At 38.0% G+C, this 21,942-nt stretch overlaps 2 protein-coding genes across 8 annotated transcripts in view; both read left to right on the top strand.

Moving 5' to 3' along the window:
- SUGT1 (SGT1 homolog, MIS12 kinetochore complex assembly cochaperone) overlaps window positions 1-21,942 on the top strand; it is a 241,438-nt gene that overhangs the window by 59,065 nt on the left and 160,431 nt on the right. The window lies entirely within an intron of this gene.
- ELF1 (E74 like ETS transcription factor 1) overlaps window positions 1-21,942 on the top strand; it is a 132,675-nt gene that overhangs the window by 41,569 nt on the left and 69,164 nt on the right. For 5 of the 7 annotated variants that reach the window (XM_069068632.1, XM_069068630.1, XM_069068631.1 and 2 more), the window contains one exon: window positions 14,661-14,763. The exons of the other annotated variants lie outside the window; for them this stretch is intronic. The gene's annotated coding sequence lies outside the window, so the exon portion shown is untranslated. The remainder of the gene's footprint in view (window positions 1-14,660; window positions 14,764-21,942) is intronic. 7 annotated transcript variants of the gene reach the window in all.

Here is a 21,942-nt window from a genome sequence, read left to right as displayed (position 1 = left end):
GCAGATGATTCCCAGATCTGTATCACTAGCTGTAATCTCAATCCTGCATCATCAGCTGCCTATTACACATTTGAAAGTGGGTGCTCAGCATGTTCTGCATGCATATCAAAAGCAACTGGTCTAAAATGGAACTCATTTCCTTTCCAACCCACCCCACTTCTGAACTTCCCTCTTACTGTGAAGGGTACCAGCTTCTTTCTTTTACTTTCAAAGATCTGTCCTTACCTACCTTTCCAGGCTTTCTTCCACTCCCCCACACACACCCCCAATATGGCCTAGTTGCAATTCTCCTTATCTCCATCTCAGTGTCTTTGCTTTCATTGACTTGGTGAACTCATATCAGCTTATTAGAATCGCTGCTCAGGCCTTATTCTGACTCATCCGTCTGCTGGGAGGCCTCCTGCTGCGCCCTCAGCTGTGAGTGCCTTCCTCTCTGAGTTCTCTCATACTCTGTACCTAGTAATGTATATGTTTTTTCCGCTGTTAGAATGTAAGCTCCTTGAGGGCAGGGACTCTTTGCTTATGTATCCCCAGTGCCCTAACCCAGTGCTTTGCCCAAAGTTAGAGCTTAGTAAATGTTAGTTGATTGCTTGCTTGACTGAAGCCGTGATGGTCATCCTTTTCAGAACTAAGTAAATTGAATAGTTGGGTACTCTGTGCTGCCCCTTGCAGTTTTAACTTTTTCACCGTATTGTGCTTGACTTCCCTATATGCCCAAGGTCAGAGACTGGTGAACCTCAGAGAAACTGGCTCTCTGGTGTTCATTGCTATGACCTCAGAAAGTTAAGGAGAAAGAACAGTCAAAAAGGAATGATTTAGTTTAGCGTTTCAAAGGGCAACAGGATATAACACTCTGAAGCCCTTTGCCTGCCCTGATGACCAAGTCCAAGGATCATAAGAACTATAGAACTGCAAGAAGCCGCAGAGACCATCTGGTTCAGCCTCCTCATTTTACAGATGAGAAAACTGAGGTGAACAGGGTTAAGTGACTTGCTCTGGGTCACACAGCTAGTGTCTGAGGCCCCATTTGAACCTCAGGTCTTTGGACAGGGTAAAGCTGGGGGAGGGAGGTTCTTGGTTTACTGAGCCACCTAGCTAAAAGCTTTCCCTTTTTAGGTCACTAGATTTTGCAAGATAAAATAATTCCCATTCTGCCCTAAGGCATTCCTTAGAGACTGGGGAAACCCTTATAACACTGCTAGTTAGATAATGTATGCCTTTTTTTTTTTTTTTGCTGTATTCCTTTTGTTATATGAATGGGAGAAGGAAAATTTGTCGAGCCCATGCCCTGATAAGATCTGTATGGATTTTATGCTGGTCCGTGGCTCTTAGAGTTTGGGACATCTGGCATGCCTCATATGTTTTCTACAGCCATGCTGAACACTATGCCCTTACTTAATGGGAAATGGGAAGAGAGCCAACAAACTGAATTGCTAGAAAGCCAATATCAGTTGTTTCTGTCAGTTTATTGGAATAGTAGAGTCTGACTGTCCAAGAATCTGAGGCTGATCCAGAGGTAGGGTTTGTGTCTCTGAACCATTCTTGCTTTGCAATTAATCCAAGTCAAATGGAGTTGATCTGGAAGCTTCCATTTCAAGAGTAACCTCTACCCTCATTGGCACAGATGTAAGTAAATACCATTAAAAATGGATTCTGTTACAGATCTATTTTGGGTCTTGGCCGTTAAATCAACAGTGATTTTTTTTGGTCAGTAAGATTCCTAGTCGTTTCCTTCAACAAAACCCAATGAAGCCCATGCTGCTTGTATTGATAATTGACAGGAAAAGGGAAGAGGTTCTGAATTGAGGTCATGATTCCTGGATGTAGTCTTTTGGAAATTATGAGAATTTGCTGGTCACAACTTGCTGTTTGTGAGTTTCTTTCTCCTTATGTCATTTTGTTTGTCTTGGAAGACTTATCTGATAAGTTTTATAGCTTGTTTACTTGTTATCAACCTTCTGAACTGACCAGTAAAGATATTTCCAGCCCAAAGTGCCCTGGACCCATCATATTACTGACACATGCCCTGGCAAAATAGTTGTATGTTCAGAGTACATTCTGGTGACTCATTTACTTAATTTTTATCTTTTAGCATTTTTACTAGCATTAGACTTCTTGAATTTTAGAAGTAGGAACAGACCTTAAAGATTATCTCACTCAGACCTCTCATTTCTAATAGGAAGAAATTGAAACTCAGGAGGAGTGAAATAACTTGGCCAAGGCCATACAAGAAGCTGATTGGTAACAGAGCTGAGACTAAAACTCAGGTCTCCTGATTCCACATCTACTGCTTTTTTCTCTCTTCTTTGCCAGTTGGGCCAATGGATCTTTGGTATAGTTGTTACTCCCATCTTAAATGAGAGCTACATATAATACAAAGATCTGAAATGTCTATTTTTTAATTTGTATATGCCCAACTTTATATCAGTGATACAAAGTAGTCCTGGATCTAATTAATTGTTGAATTGATTAAAGACTTTCATTAGGGCTTATTATTCTTGTTGGATAATAATCATTTTCCTGTGTCCCTTGGCTGTAATATGCCAAAGAAGAGAGAGATGAGATGAGAATTCCATCTATTAATGGGAACAGGTGCAAGGGCATGGGAAGGGGGAGGAAAGGAAATAACCATATATGTAGCCCTTATGATGTGCCATTAACTGTGCTTTACAAATATTTTCTCATTTGATCTTCAAAGTAATCCTGGGGGGGAAGGGTAGGTGTGCTGTTAGTGTCACCATTTACAGTTGAGGAAACTGAGGTAAAGAGGTTAAATGACCTTTTCAGGGCCACACAGCTAGTGTCTGAGAATGGATTTGAACTCAAGTCTAGCTCTGTATCTACTGTACTACCTAGCTGCCTCTGTCCTAGATGACCTAAATTATTATTATTATTATTATTATTATTTTTCATTTTGGAGGGGGGAGAGCAGGGCAATTGGGGTTGTGACTTGGCCAAGGTCACACGGCTAGTAAGTGTTAAGTGTCTGAGGTCAGATTTGAATTCAGGTCCTCAACTCCAGGGCCAGTGCTGTATTCACTGCGCTACCTAGCTGCTCCCCTTCCCTCAAATTCTTTTTAAAAAAAATTAGGAAATCTTATTTCTCTCCTTTTTAAAAAGGGGTTCTATTGGTGTCTTTACAAGTTATTTCCAAACAAACACCTCCCCCCAATAAATTTCCCTAGTAACAAATAAAAACAACTTAAGTAAAACCAAGTGACATGACTAGGTCTGATAGAGCATTCAATGTCCTGTACCTATAGTTCCACATTTCTCCAAAGAAAGAAGGGGAATTTAAAAAAGGCTCTTCTCAGGGCCAAGATTGGTCTTCACAATTGCACAGGATTTGGCTTAATTTTAGCGTTATTTTCCTGGTTGTGCTTTACTTAATTCTTCATCACTCAGTCCATATAAGTTTTAGAGGTTCCTATTTCTTTGGAATTTATGCAACTTTAATTCTGATCTTAGGTATTGTTGATACTTGTATGTTTGTGCTTAGGTAATATTATGGTATATTTTTAATGCTAAATTTTCTAGTTTATCAGAGTATACAGTTTTCAGCATAACTAGTTTGATTTTTCTTTTTTTTTTTTTCTAAAAAAATTTTTGGAAACATCTGTTAAAAATCTGTTTTAAAATAAAGTCTCTAAGCTCCGTGTGTGAACATTGCAGAGCACTCTTACATCTTCCAGTTAGGAGTTTATAGTTAAGTAGATAGTGGAACAACTAAAGGTTTTTGACTGTAAGTGGTACTTTACTTCAACAATAATACAAAGGGTTGGTCAGTTGGAGAAGCAAGGTTAGGGTTATGGTGCCCCTTTCATGCCTAAACTTTCTGTGTTCTGCATCTTAACCAAATTGCCCTTTTATGTTCTGCCTTCTTTCCTGTCTATACCCAATTTATTTTTATGGTGTATGCCCTCTATCCAGAATGAGTTCCCCCGTCCTTGATACCTGATCCCAGAAGCCACCTCCGACCTTGTCGTTCTACCACCAATCTCTTCCCTACTTAAATGTCTCTTTATTGTCCGTTGGGTTAAAATTATTTCTGGACCCCCGAGCCCTGCTACCCCCCCACCCCCACCCCATCATTAGATTGTAAGCTGCTTGAGAGCAAAGCCTCCTCCCCTAAGCTGTATTAACAGTTGTTTAATGAAGGAAATGACTCACCAAACACTCCTCCATTCATAAGCTTTATGCACTTGATCCAGTCTGGCACTCAGCCAAGGGTCGAGGCTACTGAGGAAAAAAAGTAAAAACAATGCCTAGAAGTTTACTTTCTTAAGGGAGAGGCCACTTTCTAATAGGCACACCAAAGATGCTGCTGTGTCAGGGGAAGGTGACCTTGAGAGTAAAAGGCCTGGTGCAGAAGGCAGAGTTTGATCTGAGAGTATTCAAAGCATGGGGGACATTCATTTACTCTGGTTATATTGATGTATTCTGGGCACAGTTAATAAATGTTTGTTGAGTGATTGATAGGTCTTGGGAGAAAATACAGGGAAAAAAAAAAAAACTATTGTGCTCTCTATCTCCCGTAGTCAGAAGACCTGGATTCATATCCCCACCTCTTGCCACTGTATTACCTTGGATGTGTCAGCCTCCCTGATCTCAGTTTCCTTATCTGAAAAATGAAGGGATTGGTCACAATGCCTTTTAAGGTGTCCCTTCTAGGCTCTATATTTCCGATCCCTAGGTGGTGGGAGTAATGTTTTCAGCTTAATCTTTTAGTGGTCAAAAAGTAAATGACATAAAGTCAGTTAAAGTCAGCCTACTTTGAGGAAGGAAGTCTGTGTATAAATTAGACTGAATTAAAAGTTTAAATCTACAGTAACTCAAACTAACTTCATTAAGGGTTTTTTCCCATTAGAAACAGATAAGGATATTTGCTGTTTCTAGACAGTGAATCTGTTCTAAAAGGGTTTAGGGAGTTTAATGGCAAAAAGAAAAAGTAAATAAAAAAAAATGATTAGTTTGGAGAGACCTTAGAGAAATCATGCCCTTCATTTACTAATGAGGAAATGGAAGCATTAAGGAGTTAATTGACTAGCTCTGTTATTGTAGCAGAACTAGAACTCTTGACTTTCTTGTCCGATATTCTTTTTTTACTATTGTGAACAAAAGTTTTTACTGAACACTGGTCTGCCGGAAGTCTGCTTCCTGTTCTCTGTTCTTTTGGCTAGGCTGTTAGACCACTTTACTTTTGAATATCCACCCTTAAAAAGGTCTGTTTGGTGTATGGATAAAGCACTGGGCCTGGAGTCTGTTAAATCCTTAGTTCGAGTCTTGCTTGAGGCACTTACTGGCTGAATAATCCTGGGTAAATCACTTAACCCTGTTTGCCTTACCTTCCTCCTCAGTAAAATGTAAAAATCCTCTGTGTAGAAAAAGCTGGAGAAGGAAATAGCAAACCATTCTAGTATCTTTGCCTAGAAAACTCAGGAACAACAAATACTTTAAAAACCTTGGTCTTAAGTACTTAAATGTATCTGTGATCTCTTTTGGATTTCCTTCCAAAAATTCAGACCAAGCCTGTGGATCCAGGGGAACCACTGTTCGTATTTTCGTTTTTCCTATTAGAAAACCAGGGAGTTCACTCCAATAATCTTAACGGTAATCTTAAGAAAAAGATGTTTTTTTCGGCCAAGATACATTGTCGACTTGGGGTGGTAGCAGTTTTAAAATAGATTGATGTGCGCAATTTCAATTTCCCCTTTTGTTTCTTGTAGTTGGTTTGGGAGCTGTAGCTTTTATATCTGCTTCAATTAGGGAGAAACAGTATACTTTGTAGTTTGATTAATTGCTAAAAAGAAATTTTCAAATATTCCCTTTCCCCTCAACAAATAAACACAGTTTTTTGGGGAAAAAAATCGATCATTTAATAAAAAATGCTATATGCGGTTGAATATACAATTCGGGTCATAGTAGTGTTTACTTTTCCTGGTATTTTTGCTTCAGAATTGGCAAAACATTTCCTTTATGTTCCCCTCCCCCATTTCCCCCCTTGAAGTCTTTCTAGTCAATTGTTTATAACATAGTAGGGGCATAGCATTTGCACAGCTTTAAAAAATATCCCAACAAATAACTATATATACTTTTAGTTAATAGCCTTTTAGCAAATGAAGGTTAAATACAGCCACATTGTTAACTTGATCGTCTCCTCTCCTTAAAACAAGATTATCTCTGAGTAGTTTGGTCTAGTAGACTAGGAATACCGAAGTTTGAATAGGATGATCATCAATTTACAGTCACTAGTTCACAGTTGCTCAGGTTTGTCCTAATAAGAAAGTCATGCTTCAAGACGAGCTATTCATTCACATTTCAGTAGCAAGCACTCAGTTACTAAAACTAGTGGTGAGGTTTTTGTTTTAAAAATTAGAGTATGAAAAAGATCAAATTGGATGAGTTCAGTTATGCTCATGTGTTCAAACCTAGATTTGAGATTAAGGAGAAAGGGGAGGAAGCCTTTGCTGGATTTTTTGTTTTTGGGTGAAGTTAGAGGATTTCAGTCTTCTCAGCTGACACTTTATTATCGTCACTCAGCAAGGAGTATTGCAGTGTATTCTTAGGTTTATTGTTTGTGTGCCATCACGTCTGCTAAATTTAGTTTGGACTTCATTCTGAGTTTCCTTTTTCATTTAGGACTTTTTTTTGGGTAGGGGAAATAATTTTCATTCTAAACTTATTTGTTAAATACTCTCTGTAAGGCATTATTATGGTAGGCAGCATGAAAGATTAGGAAATGCCCTGTGCATGTGTACTTTGTAATTTTCAAAGGGCTGCTATTTATTTAATTTTATTTTTAAAAATAAATAATTTTATTTATGCTTTTTGGAGGGGGGAAGGCAGGGCAGTTGGGGTTAGGTGACTTGTCCAAGGTCACATGGCTGGCTAGCCAGTGTTGTGTCTGAGGCTGGGTTTGAACTCTGGTCCTCCTTACTCTTTCACTGCACCACCTAGCTGCCCCAAGGGCTGCTATTTATTTAGAAGAATATTGTTATTTTATCCTCATAACCACCATATGATTTAAAAGTTAATTATACTCTATTCAAAAGAATTTTGAAATTTGGTGCTTTATATTGCCTGTTATACCATCATGTATATACTTTATCTTGCATATGATTATTACACATGCACTGCTGACGTCTCTCTGATTAGATTATAAGTCCCTTGCGAGCAAGGGCAGCATCACCGTGGCAAAGTAGAATGCTGGGCTTTAAGTATAAATCCTGCCTGAGACGAGTTTTAGCTTTGTGATCATGGATAGTCATTTAGCTTTTTTCAGTTTTCTTACCTTTAAAATCAGAATAATAATACAGTACCTATCCCACCAGATTTTTATGAGCCAAGTGGTTTTTGTGAACTTTGAAGCACAGTGTACATGTGAGTTATTACTTAAATGTCCCGCACAATAAGATGATTGTGGGGCTTGATGATTGATAGGGGTTTATGTATCTTTATTACACAGGAGGGAGATTACAGTAACTTTGGGAGCTAGGAGGCTGAAGTTATAGGGTCCTAGACCCAACTCTGTTACCCCTCCCCGCCTCCCTCTTCCTTTGCATATGTGTGATTTTGGGTGAGTCCCTTTACTCCTTTTGGTTTCAAGCTTGGTCGGGTAAAGGAGGCTTGAACCTATACAATCTCTGACGTCCTTTCCAGATCTGATTAGTATGCAAGTACAATTGTGAGATTCTTCATGTGTGGGGTTGTCACTTTGGTGTAAGAGATTTTGGGGTTTGTCTCAAAAGATAAAGGGATGTAATTGGTTGCCTTATTCATTAATTTTGTCCTGTTTTCTTCTAAATTGAAAGCAGATCTTAGGGGTTTCTATTGATTATATTTTGAACATAGTTTTCTGAATCAGAATAGCCAAGATTAAAAGTTTTGGGTGACCCTTATACAAAGTCTGAAGAGACACAAGATATTATTATTATTACTATTGACACATGAATCTGAAAAACCAAAGCTATATTTAAATTGGAGGGAAAAGTAAGATGCTAAAGCTGGAATAATGAAACATACAGACCTTTATGTAGAGTAGGGCTTAGTAAATATTGGTTAAATTGGGGTAAAAACAAGTTGGGTGTTCTAACCTCTGATTGCTTGAACATAGAATATAGAAAACAACATTACTGAATATAAAAACATTGATTGCTGTAGGACTGTATGAAGTAAATTAATGAAGTATGTGCAAGTAGACTAGTCATCTATCATGAAAATAATATTGTTGGATCAGTTACACACATTTGTTATATTAAGAAATTGCATGTTGATTTGTTCAATTATTATTTCTCAAAGAAAGTGAAACTGGTTCAATTAGTGTGATTACCTGCAGTCTGTAGTGAAATGAGCAACTGAAGAAAGGGAAGTTGAGAAAGGAGGAAGAAAACTGCTAGTGATTTGGGCACCACTTTGTAAGAGATTTGTCTGACTTTAGTTTCTTTAAGAACTTTTTGATTCCTACATTACCTACAATTTGTCCTATATCCATACACTTTCACCTTTCCCAGAGATCCAGTCTTTGTGACAGAGGTTAACCTTTAAAGATATTTGGATAGCTGTTTCAATATAATTGGTTTCCTTTGTAACCGTATCTATTTTATTTTATGCATTTATAAACTATGTTCTGAGAAGAGGCATCCAACACTTTTACCATAGGATCTGGAATAGCAGTGGGGAACCTTCGACCTCAAGGGCACATGTGAACCTCTGGGTCCTCAACCCTTTGACTAAATCCAGACTTCACAGAACAAATCCCCTTAATAAAAGGATTAGTTCTGTAAAACATTTGACTCAGTCAAAATGCTGCACCCAAAGACCTAGAAGGCCATATGTGACCTCGAGGCCTGGAACTTAGCAGACCCTTAATAAATACTTGTTGACTTGAGAAAGGGGTCCATAGGCTTTACCAGAACAGGACACAAAAAATGTTAGAAAAATACTCCTTGCTTATAATATAGAATAAGTAAAGAGAAAGGGGAAAAATTTAGCATAACTAATCAGCATATCAAGATCCAGCTCATAAGTGGAAAGTTACTCTGCATTCCTTTTTATTAGAATGAAAAGAAGCATCATGCTTCCTTCTCTCCTGCTGGAACACAATAGCCAAATGCTGCCCTGTTCCCATGTTTGGCTAATTATTCAAATGATAAACTGTTTTTTATAACTGCTCTCATCATTTATGGTGATAGTATAGAATTTAGCTACATGAAGGTCATCTTAAACCCCCCCCCCCCCAACATCTTGCCAATTAATCAGAGAACTAGCATTCTCTGGATAGAAGGGAGAATTGACTAATGTATTGCAATTAATATAGCATGGGATTTATTTCCATATTATATTTATATTTTAAGAATCATTTGAATAGGCTAATCTTTTATGACAAAAGTTAGCTATTTCAGGCTACTTAATTATTAATATTTATCATATCTTTTAGCCTGTACTGGACATAATGTTATGCACAGAAGTAGGTAAAGAAAGAAGTGTTAAAAGGGCAAAGGGTCTTTATTAAATTTGTCTGAGGATGGAGAAAAGTGCCAGAATTTTCTAGAAGAAGGAAAAAAATCTGATGACAATTAAAGACCACAATGAGTTCTAAACCATTCCTAGTGTCCATGTGATTACCAGAGAGATAGGGAAGGAAGAGGAAAGAAAGGTGGCATTTAATTTGTGATTTAAATTTTAAATAGGGATTAAATTTGAGTAAATTCTTGAGTGAAATTCATTTGAGTATAGCCGGTGGTTCAACATGCATGAGTGGAAGAGATATCACAGATTTTTTTTTTTTTTTTGGAGGGCAATTGGGGTTAAGTAACTTGCCCAAGGTCATATGGCTAGGTTTTGTGTTAAGTGTCTTGAGGTCAGATTTGAACTCAGGTCCTCCTGACTCCAGGTCTGGTGCTCTATTCACTGCGCCACCTAGCCGCCCCGATAATTGGAAATCTTTACTGGCTAGAGAATCATTATAAAAATATTCCCTAAAGAGAAGAGGTAGACCAGCCCAAAAAGAACATTTTTGACCTTTGAGATAGCTATCTTCTGACAAATGATTGAGGTTTGGGAGGGCTGTTCTTTGATTACAGAAGTTTTTACATTTATTGACATAAGGTTTTAAGAGCTTGAACAGTTAATTTCATTTTGTAATTGTGGTTTTTCAGTTTTTTCTGCACGTAACATAAAGTTAATGTATGATTAAAGGCCAAGCGTTTCTTTTTCATATTGAAATTTAGTCTCCAACACGGAAATCATTTTTTTCTTAATTAAATTGTGATAGTTTGTTTCTGACTCTCACATAAACTGATATCAGGACTGTGATGTAGTGGCTCCAAAGATGTAGTACAGAGGGCAGGAAATACTTGACATTTGTGAGCTCTGTCTTCCTTTGGGCTTCCTGTCAGTTAAACCACCATTGGAGTAACAGAAGCCCAGATGCACAAAGATGAGTTCCTTAAGGGATATGAGTCTCTCTCTATCACCTTATTAAAAGCTTTTACATTTTGCATTTATTGCCTGTTTTTGTAAAGTACCTTTAAATTGCCAAAGTAGTAAATAAATATTTTAAAATTTCATAACGCTAGATGCCATACACCTCCTGAGAAAGAATTGATAAATAAAAGTAGGCATAGCATGGTTTTACATATATTTATAAATGTGTCAGATGGTGGCCTTCCTTAGTGTGGGATTGGGAGGGGGAGAGGAAGACAAAAAACTGAAATTAAAAAAAAAATTTCACATGTTGTCTTAAATAAGGTTTTTTTTGTTTTTGTTTTTTGTTTTGTTTTTTCAAATGCTTTATTAGCTTCTGGTTTATATCATTCATTTAAATAAAAGTTTTTGAATTAATTAAAACCTTACCCTAATAAAATGGACTGAAGATATTTAAAACTCTTCACACCAGCTATTGAAACGCTAGGTATCATCTGGATGTGGTCCTCGATAATGAGAAGGCTAAGCTTAGCTGTTGGATCCATTGAGTTCTGACCTGCAGTAGGGTTCAAGCTCCACTGTGTTTGGCATTAATATGGTGAGCTCTTGGGAGGAGACGGGATGGGCGATGGGGGAGCCCAGGCTGCCTAAGGAGGGCAAATTGGCCCAAGATGGACCAAAGCTTCCCTGCTGATCAGCAGTGGAATTGGATCTATGTGTCCCACTTCCAGCATGGGTGACCATAGGAGATCTAGTCTCCTTCCCTCTGTCCTCCCTCCCCCAAATGCTAAATATCACATTCTGATTCAAGAAGGATGGTTTTGATATGTGGCTTAGGATGTAGATTCTGATATCTGTATATCTGTATATCTGTAAACACTGGAACCTATTTGGTTGCCACCTCATTTGTAGATATTGCTGACTTTTCTTTTTTCTGACATGTCATCTAGCTCTTCTAATAAATTAGTGTACAGTGAAGTATAGGGCATCATTAGTAAACTATGGGAATTAAAGTATATTTTGGAAATAAAACTTTTTGTTAAAACAAAGTTCGTATAACATACTAAGGTATTCTTTAGTGTTAAATTATGGAGCAGAACTCATTTTGTCCATTATAATTATCTGAACGTTTGAATTTTTTTGTTGACATAAGATAATAAAATATAAGGGGCTAACAAAATAATTATAACAATGTAAAGCTGCCACATAAACAAGACTTGCTTACTTTCACTCAGACAGGAGTATGTTTAATCAGGTATCTGTGAGAAACGACAGTGGTCAATTCCAACTCATACAGAATGTCTGAAGCTAAAAAAAAAAAAAGGAAAAAAGAAAACGTTCTTGACAAAATCCTAGTATAATCAAGTCAAAGGACACTTTGCTGATAGAACATAGTTAAATTTTGTTAGAAACAAAATGTTAGCAATGTCTTTAATGTCTTTTAGGCACCTAAATGCAAAAAAAAAAAATAGTAACAATTATGTAAAACTGAAAAGTTCTCCAAAATCTCTGAAACTTTTTTTTCTCTGAAAGACTAGTCTTAACCCCAAAGCGCTGTGGCGCTCATTGATTGACCAACAGTAAGTCCCTGGCAAACCCTGGGTCTGGGTCAACCCCTCCTTGGTCATTATTTGGTCCTTGATTGGCTTAGAATGAATGTAAATACCAGTTTCTGTTTTGACCAGAAATCCTGAGGATCTCCCCCTCCCAGATAATTGTTTTTTTTTTTAATTCTTTGCTTCATTTCTTATTATCCCTTACAGAATGGGTGTTACCTCAGTCAAACTGAGATCTGTTAAAGACCTTAGTTTAAAAAGGCTAAGGTCTCCTACTCCATCCAGGGTCATCTCCTGTCTATATCTCCCAATCTATATCTGGCCACTGGACCTAGATGACTCTGGGGGAGAAAGTAAGGCTGGTGGTGACTTTGTATAGTTCTCCGTCACTTAAATCCAATTCACTTGCATGTCATGGCATCACCTCCTTGGTATAAGGGTCCTCTTCAAAGGACAGACAACATAAAGACGGGATAGGCCAGACTAATGTGTGCCACTGGTATCCTCTGTTATGTGAGGAGCAAGAGAGGCTTCAGCATGTTTGGTGGATTCCCCCCTTCTCTTTGCGGAGCATATGGGAAGACTCAGACAGAAGTTGTGGCCAATGAGCAAGTATGGGCACATGGGAGGAGTCCTCATTACTGAGCTTGTAGATCCGTTTGAGTATGGAAAGCAAGGGTTAAAGTTCAGGCCTGCTTTGACCTAGAAACTTGTCCGGCATCATATGTACCGATAGTCTTCTGATCACCAGATTAAAAAAAAATAAGCTATTTGTACTTATATGGTAAAGGAATTAAAGCTATTTTCCTTTTGCTTTTATTTTGGTGGGGGGAAGGCTAGGCAATTGTGGTTAAGTGACTTGCTCATGCAGCTAGTGTTAAGTGTTTGAGGTCAGATTTGAACTCAGGTCCTTCTGACTCCAGGGCTGTGCCATCTAGCCTCCCTAAAGCTATTTTCCAAAGTTAAAAGGGAAGTCATGGAGTTCAGTTTAATTCATGGGATGAATTCTTACCAGAGTGCTTGAATTTAAAAAAAAAATTACCCAAAACCTGAGCATGTCAATAAACAAAAAAGAAAAGGAAGAGAGGACTGCAAATTAAACTGAACTTTTTACAATACAATTTTTAAACGTCTATATTGAATTTAACAGTATAAATTCAAGACCTGATTTTTGTGTCACTTTTTTTCCTCTCTTTGGAATCAGTTTCACTGCCCATCTGGCCTCACCACCTTCCTATTCTTTAAAAAAAATCCTTCTTTTGGAACAAGTCTAGTTGCAAAAAATGTATTAATATAGTGGTTATGTCTGAGAATGTATATGCCTCACTATACTGCACCATTGATCTATCATCCCTCTGGCAAAAGGGTGGGAAACATACTTCATTATGAGTCTCTAGAGTAATTATTGGTCCTTGCGTTGATTGGAGTTCTTAGATCTTTCAGAGTTATTTTCCTTTACATTATTAAAGGAAATATTTATGGACCTACATGAGAAAACTCTTTACCAGTGTAGGTTGGGACTTTCTCTTCAACTTGATAGCCTTAGGGAGTTGGTTTGAGCACTGGAAGGGGTCCCTTGATTTTTAGCTACCATTTTGTAATCATTATATAAATTTTTCTCCTGGTTCTGCTTGCTTCACTCTGTACCTATTCATATAAGTTTTACAAGACTTCTGAATTCATACTTTCGTTGCTGTTATGTCATTTCTTATGACTTAATAGTATACCCCATTCCTATACGATAAATTCTTCAGACTTTTCCCCTGCAGTGAATGGGTATCTTCTGTTTGCTTTCTTTTGCTACAACTAAGAGTGCTGCCATAAATATTTTGTACATGACTCTTTTCCCTTTGTCTTTGACTGGTTTGGGCTATTTCCCTAATAGTGGTGTAATTGGACAGAAGGCTATACAGTTGAGTAATTTTGGGGGGTATAATTCCAAATTGCTTTCTAGAGCCACTTGACAGCTCTATCAAGAGTACGTTAGTGTGTCTGTCTTTCCATATTGCTCATTTTTGCTCAGAGTTGTTTTAATTTGCCTTCCTTTTATTAAAGACCTGGAAGTATTAAAAAGAAATGTTGATATGTTTTATTTATACACTTATCCAGTGTGTCTTTCCCTCTTCCCCCTTCAGAGAGCAATCTGTTATAACAAAGAATTAAAAAGGGGGCAAAAAAGTTCAGCATAAATACCAACATATTAAAAAAAGTCTGATTCTGAATGTGTGGTGTTCCACATCGATAGGGTCACTTTTGCTGCAAAAAAGAGGAAGGTCCTCTCATATCTCTTCTTTGCAACTGTTCTTGGTTGTTATTACAACACAGCATTCACTTTTGATTGTTTTGTCTTTCTGTTTGCATAGTTATAGTCATAGTATATACATTATTTAATTGACTCTGCTTCCTTGATTTTTAAATATGGTTGTTGATAGCTTTTTTGAAACCTGACTCCTTATTTGTGTCCTTTGACCATTTATTAGAGAATGGTTCTTGCTCTTGCATATCTGAATCAATTACTTACATGTCTTGAATATCCAACTTTTATCAGAAAAATTTGTTGCAAAATTTTTCCTCTCTAGTTGGTTTTCTCTTTTAATTCTGACTGTATTGATCTTCCTTTGTGCAAAAGTTTCACAATTTTTATGTACTCAAGATTCTCCATTTTCTCTGGCCTCCCAGGTCTCTTCCAGCTCTAAAGTATGAGGAAGGAAGGAAAGAAGCACTAATTAGCACCTATGATGTGCCAGGCAGTACGCTAAGGGCCTTGCAACAACCCTGGGAGGTAGGTGCTGTTATTATCATCCCTATTTTTCATTTGGGGAAATGGAGGCAGACAGAGGTTTACTTTGGTTGTAAAAGATACCTTTTTTCCCTTCTCTAATTTGTTTGTGGTATGGTCCTTTAATATTTACATCCTGTTTCCATCTGGCATTTTTTTGTGGTATGTTGACTAGGGGTCTTCATCAAGAGAGCCCAGTGTTTCATAAAATTCTTTTTTGTCAGTTGTTCTCTGGTTAGACTGCTCTTTATATGCTGCTCAGGGCATAATCGGTAAGATTTCAGAGTGTTATATGCTTCTGTGACTTTTTTTCTTTCGAATAACTTGGTTGCTTTTCTAGAAGGGCATGTGGGATCCTGTATGAATGTTCTGTATTTCAGAATCAGAAATTGCACTTTGTATGTTACATATAGGACATCTCATGAAAAACTTGACCAGTGCCGCTTGGGTCAAGGAAATCTTACCTTAATGTCTGTCAGAGTGTCTGTACAAATCTCTAACTCACTTGTGTTGTCCTCTATGATAGAGGATTCTCATAACACTACCTTTTAATGAGGAAATTGGAATGGTAAATCATTTTATGGAGCAAAAGTTGATAATTTATAGCAAATACATTTCAACGTGACTTTAAAAGAATAAATTTAATGTTCACAAATGGAAAATGTTCTTCTACCTTCTGATTATCCTAGACTTTTAATATAGGATACTCTTTGAAACGTCATCTCTTCATTTGAGTCACATTTATTTATTTCTTTATTTTTAAAGCAATTGGAGTTAAGTAACTTGCTCAAGGTTACACAGCCAGTTATTTCTGGGTGTGATGCTGAGTATCTGAACCCAGATTCAATCCCCCAGGTCATCCCGACACCGGGGCCAATGCTCTTACTCGCTGTGCTACATGGCCGCCCCCATTTGAGTTACATTTAAATTCAGTTCTAAAACTGTTCTTAGGTACCTGCTTATGAGTTCATGTCAGGCGTCATGGAGATGCAGAAGAATTGTGATATTCTGACTCCTCTTCTTACAAAGTAATTTAGGGTTTCAGTGGAAACACTGGAGAGAACATGGTGTAATAGTTAAAAGAACACTGAGCCTTAAAGAACCTTGTTCATTTTGCCTCCAGGTTGGACTAGATGATCATTAAATCTTCAAACATTCCAGGATCTTATAATCAAAAAACAACACGAGGGCATACCATTAGTTTTAAATACTTGATATAGATTTTATAGGAGGACAAAAAAGCCTAAAGATCAGGATAGGTAATTGTAGGAATTAATTTCCTTTTTTTCTTTTTCTCTTCCCTCCCACCCCCCACTTAACAGTATTTTATTTTTTCCAGTTGCATGTAAAGATAGTTTTCTACATTCGTTTTCATAAGATTTTGAGTTCCTTTTTACTTTCTTCTCCTCCCCTCTTCCCAAGATGGCAAACAATCTGATATATAGGCTACACATGTACAATCATATTAAACATGTTTCCACATTAGTCATGTTGTGAAAGAAGAATCAGAACAAAAGGGAAAAACCATGAGAAAGAAAACAAAAATTAAAAAAGAGAAAATAGTATGTTGCGATCTGCATTCAGACTCCATAATTCTTTCTCTGCATGCGGATAGAATTTTCCCTCCTGAGTATTTTGGAGTTGTCTTAGGCTGATCATTGCATAGTGCTACTATTTTCATTTCCTTTTTAGGAATGAAATTGTATTGTGTCATTAAGGTTAGAATGTTTTCCTTCTCATGGATAAAAAGTGTTTCTCAACCTTATGCCCAAAGAATGACTCTCTTCCTGTGTTCCCTGGGGTGGGAGTGTGTTATATAAGGAGTCCCTAGTATAGGAATAGATTACGTTCCATGTTTTAAATTTAATTTTTTGTTACCCAGAACATATTTCCCCATAGAAACAATACAAAAGGTGATTATAATCTGCTAAAGTGTTTTGAACCCAACATACATTTCTCTATGCAGATGATTCTCAGATGTAATCTCCAGTCTAGAGACAGCTCCACTATCTCTAATTGGCTATCAGTCATTTCAGACTTGATGTCTATGTTTCATCGGCCTGTTAGAAATGTGTCCCAAACTGAATTCCCTCTCTTTTCCCTCGGACCCTCCACCCTTTCCTGAGTTCCCCATTACTGTCAAGTATTCATGAATCTTCAGTCACCCTTACCTCCTCATCCTCCCTGTGTCCAGTCAGTTGGCACGCTGTTCCTGCCTTCCTAACATTTCTCCTACACACACCTCTTCTTTCCTTGGATGATGCCATCCTTTGGCTCAGGTTCTCATAGCCTCACACGGGGACTGTTTGCAGTGCCCTTCTGGCTCCATGTCTCATCCTCCACTCAGATGTCAGAGTGATCTTCCTAAAGCTCAGGTCTGACCACCCCATTCTTCAGTAAATACTGGATCAAATGTAAAATCTGTTTGCTTGTTAAAGCCCTTTATAATCTGTCCCTTCCTACCCTTCCGGTCTTCTGACATCTTACTGCCCCTGTGTGCTTTGGGATCCATTGACACTGGCTGCCTCCTTGTTTACCTCCCTCATCTCCTCTGGCCTTCCTTCCGGTGTCATCTAAAGTCCAACCTTTGCAAGGAACTTTTCTCTATTCTCCTTAACCTTAATGTTTTCCCTTTGAGATTGTTTCCAATTTATCTTTATACATTTTATTTGTATGTAGTTACTTATGGTCTCCGTTAATAGATTGTGAGCTCCTCAGAGTGGAGACAACTTTTCACCATTTTTGTATCCCCAGTGCTTAGCTTAGTGCCTGGCACATAGGAAGTGCTTAATAAAAGCTTGCTGACTCAATGGACTACTGGAGGGAAGAGCTAGTACAAGAAGAGTTACTTTTCTCTTTTTCTTGGGGATTAACCCTAGGCAGAATTTCAGTGGATGAAAATTTCTTTTTTGGGAGGGGGTGCAATGTGGCTGGAGAGGACACATCCTTTTCCTTTCCTTTGTGTAGGCCTCTACAGATTAACCTCATGATGTAGTAAATTCTCCATCACTCCTTATGTTGGGTCCTGCCCTTGACTTTGTTGAGCTGTTATTGTTTTATTCAGCCTTTGAACACTTATGTGCTCTAAAATCTCCATATTTGTTCAGAACTCAGCTACATTCCCAACATTTCACAAAACCATCTGTGTGGCCCAGAGGATCAGGTCACATTGTCTTTTCCCAGACTCATTGTCCTGGGTGTGGGTTGTAAGAAATATGAGAGTTTGGCTTTAATGGCAGGGGTAGGAGCAGTGACAATCATTTATATCCAGGTGTCCTTGGTATATGTCAGGGACAGTGATGTTGGCAAGATAATCTCTATATGTTTACATGTAACACTTGAAAACATCTCTTATGACCTTTTTTTAAACTTTTAAACTTGTGTGCAAAGTTAACTTTATTGGTACTGTTGAGGGGATTTAAAAAAAAATAATTTATTTTTAGTTTTCAACATTCACTTCCATTAGATTGAGTGTTCCCTCTCCTTTCCCCTCCCCAAGATGGCGTGCAATCTGATATAGGCTCTATATATACATTCATAGTAAACATTTTCACATTAGTCATGATGTAATGAAGAATTAAAACTGATGGAGGAACCATGAGAAAGAAGAAATAAAGCAAAACAACAAAAGAAAAGGAGAGCAAATAGTATGTTTGCATCTGTATTCAGACTCCAGAGTTCTTCCTCTGGATGTGGATAGCATTTTCCATCATGAGTCTTTTGGAGTTATCGTAGATCCTGTAATAGTAACGGAATTTAAAGATCCTCCTGTATTGGCTTGGTTTTCGGGGTACAACCTAGAGCTTGTGAATCCCACTTGTGGGATGGACTTGTTGAGTGAAAAGAGAGTGCTGAACTGGGAGGAGCTTGTGCCCTGGATTTAGAGGGGCACAAGCAGAGGAAGAGAGGCAGAAGAACTTTTGGAAGCAGCATCATAGAGGCAGAAGGAGAGAGGATTGTTGAAGACCAGTTCGAGCTGCCCAGGACTTTTGAGAGCTGCCATGGACTGAGGAGACATGGCTGTGATGCCAGTACTTTGTCTGTCTGTTTTGATGCTGTTTTGCCAGATTCATCTGCTGGTGAAGGACAGTGCTGTTGTTGCAGAGGTTCTGGAACCTTGCTGTTGGTTCAGAAGACTTGAAGAAGGATTTTCTTGTTGTATGTTTACAGAAGTTTTTGCTGAAGTTTTCAGGGGACCTAAGACTGTTGTGCAGGCAGAGAATGAATTAATGAGCACACTGTCAGTGTATCTTGTGGCCTTCTTAAGCTTTGTCTCCCCAGGAACTGAGATTGCTGAGAACTTGCCTCAGGTCAAGATGAAGAAAAGATCTGTCTTTGGGTATCAGATGCTGTGGTGATATCTTTTTTTTTTTTTTTAAAAAGCAGTTGGGGTTACATAACTTGCTCAAGGTTACATGGCCAGTTATTTTTGTGTGGGTGTTGAGTATTTGAGGCCGGAACTGATCCCAGGTCTCCTGACTCTGGGGCCGCACTCTTACTCACTGTACCACCCGGCTGCCCCTCTGTGGTGATATCTTACCCTTGTAACTCTGGGGTAGATGGCCTTTGTACTCTGTACTGCTCCTTTAGAGAAGGTGCTTGTTAACTGATGATAATTGTAATTCAGTTGTGATCCAGGGGTGGGAAACTTTTTGTGCTCTGTGACCGACCAAATGAATGTACTTTGTTTATGATTGAAAACTAATCTCCATTTGAGAAGAGGGGCTTTGTGATTGACTAAATGAATGTACTGTCCAGGGGTGGAGTACTAGTTGGAAATTATTGAATTACACTTGGTGAATACTGTATTTTTGTTGTTTTTGTGCCTTTTTTTTTTTTTTTGGAGGGCAATTGGTGTTAAGTGACTTGCCCAAGGTCACATGGCTATTTTTTTTTTGTGGGTCTGTTACGTGTCTGAGGCCGGATCTGAACCCAGGTCCTCCTGATGCCAGGGCTGGTGCTCTTTTCACTGTGCCACCTAGCTGCCCCTGTGAATGCTGTATTTTGATTTTCTCTGTTCTTCACTTGTCACTGAATAAAATGGAGGGCTGCTATGCTGGTATTTTGAACCTTGGAAGTTGCCTTTGCTTGGCATTACAGATCCTTGCATTGCTGAGAAGAACTAAGTCTGTCAAAGTCAGTCAGCACCAGTTCATATAAACCTTTCCAAGTTTTTTCTGAAATCCACCTACTCATCATTTTTTATAGCACAATAGGATTCCATTGTGTTCATGTACCACAGCTTGTTTAGTCATTCCCCAACTGATGGACATTGGGGGAATATTTCTTATGAATCAACCAGGTAGTTGTAAAACTCTTTGCAGAAAATAAAATAAGCAGAGCTAGGAAAACAATATACACAGTGGTTACAATAATGTAAGTGGAAAGGATGGTGACCACAAAGCAATTGAAATGAATATTGTAAAATTAGAACAAAACTGTGAGGAAAACTTTTCCAGGGGTGGAAATTCTATGGATGTGGAGCATTGCATATATTGCTTTGTGTGTGTGTGTGTGTGTATGTGTATTGTTTTTTTCCTTCTCTTTTTTTCTATTTAAAATTTGCAGTATGGGATGGCTCAATGGGGGAAGAGGAGGGGAAAATATATAGGATGTAAAATCAAATGATGTATCACAATTTTTTTTAAAAAAAATGATAAAAGAAAAGAAATCTAATTGCAAACATGTTTGTTTTATTGGCTGTATAAATTACTTGGAGGTAATTTAATTAATACCATCAAATTATTAAAACCAGATTGACTTTATACTTTTCAGAGATAATGAAAGTAAACCCACAAAGTAGAACTCTATTCTTAGTAAAGGAATGCTCTGAGGACAAATAGAATTTTCACTGACATGGCTCTCTCTGGATTGAATGTTCTGCTCTACATATGAATATAAATACGTCTTGATCAGCAAATGTGATGAGGTGGTGAGCTTTGACTTTGCCACAGAAATCTTATTGAACTCCCTGTAGCAATTCAATCACTGTCACAGTTTCAAGATATTTAACATCAATTGGCAAGATAAGATCACCCATGGAAGTATCCTGGCATAGAGCCAGTCTACCAGCTTCAAAGCTTCCCTACTGTCAAAACTCTTACTATTTGACATAAACAAAGCACCTTGTGTATGTTGAGTGACAGCTGAAGAAACATCATGTAGCAGTGATTCCAAATTTTTTGAAAGCCTTTCGTTGGAGTTTTTTTCTTTTCTTTTTCTTTATTCTCCATCTTTCCATCCTACTCCCCACCCCAAAATAGTGATCCTACTGAATAGCCCTTCCCCCAATCTGCTCTCTCTTGTATCCTCCCCCATTTCCCCTCTGACTTTCTAGTAGAGCAAGATGGATTTCTATACCCCAGTGCTTGTATATCTTATTTTCCAGTTGCATGTAAAAAAAACTAATTTTTTTTAAATATTTGTTTTTAAGTCTTTGATTTCCAGATTTTCCCTTCTTCCCTCATCACCTACCCCTACTGTTCTTTCCCTTCTTCTCTCATCACCCATTCCTACTGGAAAGATAAGTGATTCAATATAGATTGTATATGTATAGTTATGGAAAACGTTTCTTCTATAGTAGATATATTGTGAAAGACTAAATATATTTCCCTCCATCCTGCTCTGCCCTCCACTTACTCTGTTTTCTTTGACCCTGTCCCTTTTCTGTTGTGTTTTTTTTTTTGAGGACAGTTGGAGTTAAGTGACTTGCCCAAAGTCACACCGCTAGCATGTCAAGTGTCTGAGGCTGAATTTGAACTCGGGTCCTTTAGACTGCAGGATCGGTGCTCTATTCACTGCACCACCTAGCCACACCCCAAGTTAGTCTATTTTTTAAGGTGTTACTTTCTTCAGTACTTTTTTGGGTCTCCTTTAGCAGGCTATTGACTGGCTTTTCATGATTTTCTTGCACCATTCTCATTTCTCTTCCCAATTTTTCCTTTACTTCTTTTACTTGATTTTCAAAATCCTTCTTGAGCTCCTCCATGGCCTGTAACCAACTCATATTTTCTTGGAAGCTTTTGATGTGGACGTTCTGACTTTGTTGTCTTCCTTCTATTCCATGCTTTGATTCTTTTTGTCCCCAAAAAAGGATTCTATGGGCTGATAGCTCTTCCTTTGCTTGCTCATCTTGCGAGCCAATTAATTGCCTTTTGAGCTTTTTTTGCCATGGTAGAACTC

Source organism: Petaurus breviceps, unplaced genomic scaffold, assembly GCF_028583685.1.
Source record: "Petaurus breviceps papuanus isolate PSGF00001 unplaced genomic scaffold, PetGlider_PUasm1.0 90769, whole genome shotgun sequence".
In the NCBI taxonomy this organism is placed as follows: Eukaryota; Metazoa; Chordata; class Mammalia; order Diprotodontia; family Petauridae; genus Petaurus; species Petaurus breviceps.
Note: the sequence above shows the minus strand (reverse complement) of the source record. Positions and strands in the feature narration are given on the sequence as shown.